Source organism: Nannospalax galili, unplaced genomic scaffold (assembly GCF_000622305.1).
Source record: "Nannospalax galili isolate Female #2095 unplaced genomic scaffold, S.galili_v1.0 scaffold342, whole genome shotgun sequence".
NCBI lineage: Eukaryota > Metazoa > Chordata > Mammalia > Rodentia > Spalacidae > Nannospalax > Nannospalax galili.
In genome coordinates, this window is record NW_008349359.1 from 561,307 (window position 1) to 567,511 (window position 6,205).

Consider the following 6,205-nt stretch of genomic DNA (forward strand, 5'->3'; position numbering starts at 1 on the left):
TGGCCAGAAGAGATGGAATCTCGAAGAGGCCGCTAGGGGGCCTGCTCACCACAACTGGAGACTGTTCTCTTTTTCCTGCCAGAGCTTAAGAGGAGTTGGGGCGGGGTGGGGTGGAGCAATGATGGCTTATACTCAAGAAGGAGGCAGCATGGATGTAAATTATATTAACAATTTGCTCGCCAAATCACTCATCTGTGGGACTCCCCAGCCATCCTCTGCTCCATCCCCACCAAAATGATTCTTTGTCATGTCTGCCAGACTCCCACTTGGCACAGGCAGTTGTCTGTACCGCATATGCTCCTTTGTCTCTGAAAAGTACCTGCTTACCCCATGCAGCACCCATTTCAGAACACTTCCCCACACTATCCAGCTAAGTCCATTGCTGCCCTCTCCACTCAGGTATACATAGGTCTACTGCACACAGATGAACCATGCCCTGTGTCTGCCCTCATGTGGTTAAGCATCTTCAGGACAAGGGGTTCCTCACACCAGTGTCCTCCATGCCAGACCCAAGTGTGTATACCAAGTACCCAACATGCTGCTGTTGGAAAGAAGTAGAGACAGGTCCAGCTGTAAAGATTCAAAAAATTGAGATTGGCTAGGGACATAGCTCAGGGGTAGAGTGCTTGCCCAGGATGCACAAAGCACTGGGTTTGATTCCCAACATGGGGACAGGGGAGTGGGGGGCAGTGAATTCCCACACAAGCTTGATGACCTGTATTTGATCTCTGGAACCTACACAAAAGTAGGAGATAAAAAAATGGTTTACCGTGCCTTTAATCTCAGCATTCAAGGGGCAGAGGCAGGCAGATTTCTGTGAGTTCAAGGCCAACCTGTTCTACATAGGGAGTCTACATAGTCTCAGTCAACTAGTGTGACACCCTGTCTCAAAAACAAAAAGTTCAAGGAGAAAAAAAAAAAGTTGAAAGTTGTCCTATGACTTCCAAATATACCATGCATGAACATTATGCACACACAATGACAACATTGGTCGGGGGGGGGGGCTGGAGAGATGGCTCAGTGGTTAAGAACACTGTTCTTGCAGAAGACCGAGGTTCGAATCCCAGCACTCACGTGGCAGCTAACAACTGTCTGTGACTCCAGTTCCAGGGGATCCGACAGCCTCTTCTGTCTTCCGAAGACATTGTACGGCATGGATGCACTTACCTACACACAGGCAATACATGCATACATGTAAAAATAATAAAATATTTTAAAAGGGGGACTTGGGCTGGAGAGATGACTCAGCAGCTAAGAGCACTGACTGCTCTTGCAAAGGACCTGGGTTTAGTTCCCAGCACCCACCTGGCAATTAACAATCTTCTGTAACTCCAGCTCCAGAGGATCTGACTCCCTCTTCTGAGCTCTGCAGGCATTACATGCATGTTGCACACTTAAATGCAGGCAAAATACTCATACACATAAAATAAAAATAAAAATGAGAGAGAGAGGGGCTGGAGAGATGCCTCAGCAGTTAAGAACACTGATTGTTCTTGCAGAAGACCCAGGTTTGAGTCCCAGCACCCACATGGCAGCTAACAACTGTCCCTAACTCCAATTCCAGGGGATCCGACAGCCTCTTCTGTCCTCCACGGGCATTGCACGACATGGGTGCACTTACCTACATGGAGGCATAACATTCATACACATAAAATAAAAATAATAAATAAAATATTTTAAAAATGAAAGAGAGATCCCAGAACTCTGGAGAATGAGGAAGGAGAATATTGAATTCAACATTAGTCTGGACTAAATAGCAAGACCCTGTCTTGAAAAATTGAGAAATGGCTTTATGGAATAGGTATTAAATAGAAGATCAAGGATCTAAAGAGATGTTTGGGTTTGGTTTGATTTTCTGTGTGTGTGTGTGTGTGTGTGTGTGTGTGCAGGTGCTCTTGCACATTTGTGTGTTTGTGTCAGCCAGAGGACAACCTCTGGTGTAGTTCTTCCTCAGTCACTGTTAACTTTTTAAAAAAATGGGCTCTCTTGCCTGGTGTGGTGGTGTATGCCTTTGATCCCAGCACTCGGGAGTCAGAGGCAGGTGGATCTCTGTGCGTTCAAGGCCAGCCTGGTCTACACAGTGAGTTCCAAGACAGCTAGGGCTATAGGGAAACTCTGTCTCAAAAAGACCAAAAGAAAAAAAAAAGGGCTCTCTTGTGGGCCTGGGGCTAGACCTGTCTCCATTTCCCCACTGCTGGGATTATAAGCAGCACCACCATGCCTGACATTTTTACAGGGGTCCTGGGGAGCTAACACAAGTCTTTGTACTTGGCATGGAACGCTCTCTGTAGGCTGAACTATTTCCCTAGCCCAGTTTTAGTTTTTTGGGAGGCAGGATCTGTAGCCCAAGTTGGCCTGGCATTCATGGCAATCTTCCTGCCTCAGTCTTCCAAGGGTGGAGATTGCAGATGTGAGCCACCATATCTGACTTAAAGAGATATATATATGCACACTCATGTTCATAGTAACATGACTATTCACAATCACTCAAATGTGGAAGCAAAATGGAATACATAGACTACACACAGTGGAATATTATTTAGCTTTTTTTTTTTTTTTTTTTTTTTTTTTTTTTTTAAAAAAAAAAAAAAAAAAAAAAAAAAAAAGAGGACGATAAATCGACCAGGCTGGCCTAGAACTCTCAGAGATCCGCCTGCCTCTGCCTCCCAAGTGCTGGGATTAAAGGTGTGTGCCACCATGCCCGGCTATTGTTTAGCTTTAAGAAGGAAGGAAGTCTTTATAGGCTTGGTGGTATAGGCCTGTAATCCCAGCTAACTGGGAGGCTATGGTAGGAGGATTGCAAATTCAAGATCTGCCTAGGCTACAGAGTGAGTTCAAGGCCAGTCTGAGCAACTAAATAAAACCCTGTCTCAAAGTAAAAAAAGGACTAAGGATAGATGTAGCTCAGCAGAGAGCACTTGCCTAGCATGTACTCTTGTTCAATCCCCAAGACCATTAATAAATAAATAAATAAATAAATAATAAAATTAAATAAATGCTGATTATGACATGCTACAACACAGATGAACCTTGAGATTACTATAAATGAAATAAACTAGTTTAAAAAATGGTATACTGTTATGATTTCAGTTGTATGAGGTACTTGAGTATTGAGAATCACAGAGACATAAAGTTCAGTTGTGGTTGTTGGGGGAGGTGGGGAGAGATTGTTCTTTAATATTTATTTATTTATTTGGTCTTTCTGAGAGAGGGTCTCCCTGTTGCCCTAGTACTTGGTACATAGACCAGACTGGTCTCCATCTCACAGAGATTCACCTACCTCTGCCTCCTGAGTGCTGAGATTAAAGGCATGTGCCACCATGCCCAGCTATTTACTTTATTTTTATGTGTATAAGTGTTTACCTGCATGTACATAAGTGCACAGGTGTCATGCAATTCCCAAGGAGGACAGAGAGGATGCTGGATCCACTTGGGAGGTAGAAGCAGCAGGATCATGAATTTGAGGCCAGCCTCAGCTATACAACAGAAGTCTATCTCAAAGAAGGAGGAAAAAAATGGTTTAAAAACTGTTATGCCACATGAACTTTACCATAGTAAAAATAATTGGTGGCACACATCTTTAATCCCAGCACTTGGGAAGTGGAGACAGGCAGATCTCTGTGAAATCAAGACCAGTATATAGTGAGTTCCAGGCCAGCTGTGGCTACAGAGAGACCCTGTCAAAAAAAAAAAGAAAAAAGAAAAGAAAAGAAAGGAGGGGGCACTGGAGACATGGCTCAGCCATTAAGAGCACTGACTGCGACTGCTGACTGCTCTAGCAGAGGACCTGGGTTTGATTCCCAGCACCCACATGGTAGCTATGAACTGTCCTTAACTCCAATTCCAGGGGAATCCAAAGCCTTCTTCTGGCCTCCACGGCATTGCACGACATGGGTACACTCACATACATGCAGGCAATACATTCATACACATGAAATAAAAATAAAATATTTAATAAAAAAATTAGGTACATTTGGATGGGAGGGATACAACAAAATCATAGGAGATTGGTAGAGAGTGGCCCCTCTGGTGGGCACTTGGGGGCTGAGCAGGGGAAGGAGTAAGCCAGACTTTAAGAACTAGACAACAGCCCTATCACCAGAGACACCACAGGAGGGGGCAGAGGGAGGAGGCAAGCAATTAATTGGTCAAAGTGACCTGTTCCAAGGACATGCAGCTGTGCCTGAGGGCTAGCCAAAGCCTGCACACTGGCAGCTTCTGTCCCAACTGTTTCTTTTAGTTGCCAATGTTATAGACCCAGAGAATTTTGTTACACACACACACACACACACACACACACACACACACACACACTCTTCTGGCTTCTTGGAGGACCTGGTGATCCAGGGCTTACATTCGGGCAGCAATCCAGGCACTAAATTCAGGGTTTTCTTCAGCTGAGCCCCCTACCCTACCTGCCACTCTTAGTTTAGGTACTTGCCTGGACCCTCTAAGCATTCAATTCTGGGACCACTCACTTTCTTATAACCTATCCTGCCTTTACCACACTAGGGATTTATTTCCAAAAGTTATTGATCCTAACAATTCAAATAAACAATAACACAATTGCTGCTTGGTGTGGTGGTGCATTACTGTAATACCAGCACTTGGGGGGTGGAGGCAGAACAGGCAAGATTTGAAGGCCACCCTTGGTAACATATCAAGTTTGAGATCAACCTGGGCTACATGAAACCCTGTCTCAAAAAACTTTAATTAATTAATTAGTTACATTTAAAAACCTGAGCTGTTTCTCCCAAAGCCACTTGAGCAAATGGCCCTGAACAAAGACTGGTTTTGCCTTGTTGCACAAGACCACTTCTATCCCCACCCAACCACAGCAAAGTGAAGCCTAGGAAGGTAAGCTCCCCCTGGGAGGTGTTGTCAATAGCTGCACCTGGGAGCCCTGAACCCGGAAGACCCACAGGGGTGTCCAATCCACCCCCTCCACAGGCTCTGAGAGCTGCCTCCTTTCCCCACCTGCAGCAGCCTTGGGGGTTGTATCCACAGAGCCCAGAAAAACAAAGAGGCTGGAAAAGAAAGAGGCTTCTTTAGGGTTCTAGAAAACAGAAAACCTGAAAAGGAATATTTTCTTATAGGTTCATATATTACCTCTCACTGATAAAATGATAGATAGTGACGGTTCAGTTTTCTTTTCCTTGAGAGTCTGCTTTTTTTTTAAAATAGGGTCCTCCTGGCCTTGAACTCCTAGACTCAAGCAATACTCCTATCTCAGCCTCTTGAGTAACTGGCACTATAGTAGTAGTGCATGACTGTTCCTGGCTTCTCTGCATTTTGAAAATTGTCCACAATGAATATTTATTATGGGGGGCGGTATGGGAGGAGTGAGACAGGGTCGCATGTAGCCCAGGCTGGCCTTGATCTCACTATGTAGCTGAGACTGGCCTTTCCCCAAGTGCTGGGATTACAGGCATGCCCTATTACACCTGGCTAAAGTCTAATACTTTTGTAATAAGAAAACGTATTTAGGGCCGGGTGTGGTGGCGCATGCCTTTAATCCCAGCACTCAGGAGGCAGAGGGAGGTAGATCTCTGTGAGTTCAAGGCCAGCCTGGTCTACATAGTGAGTTCCAGGACAGCTGGGGCTACAGGGAGACCCTGTCTCAAAAAGATCAAAAAAAAGAAAAGAAAACGTATTCAGATATATAAGAAACAAATCCTCAATTATTTCTGTGCTGGGTAGAGATAATGAGGATGGAAAAAAAAATGGAGCTGGGCCTGATGGCATAGCCTGTAATCACAGCTACGTTGTGGGGGTGGCGGGGGGTGGGGGTGGGGCGCTGAGTCAGTAGGATAGCAAATTCAAGAGCAGCCTGGGCTACAGAAAAGAAAACAGAGCTGCTGGAGGCCTGGGGAAAGGGGCCACTTGAAGACTTGTCTCTGGGTTGGGCAGAGGTACAATATAAGCTACAGAGCCTTCAGGTCTTCAGTCCTGGGAGGCTGGCTGTGTTGGCAGTGCCAGCAATAGAAACTGACCAGTGGAGGAGGGACAGTTTCAGGAAAACCAGATAGAAGACGAGGGGCCGCCAGTTACCAGATGGAGATGGGTTTCATTGGTTTTACCTTCAGTCACTGTTTGCTTCTGCCTCGCCTTACAGGGGAATGTTCAAGGAGACTTTGCAGGGTCTATAAATTATGAGATAACATGGGTACGAAGTAGGAACAAGACTTAAAAAACAAAAAAAAAC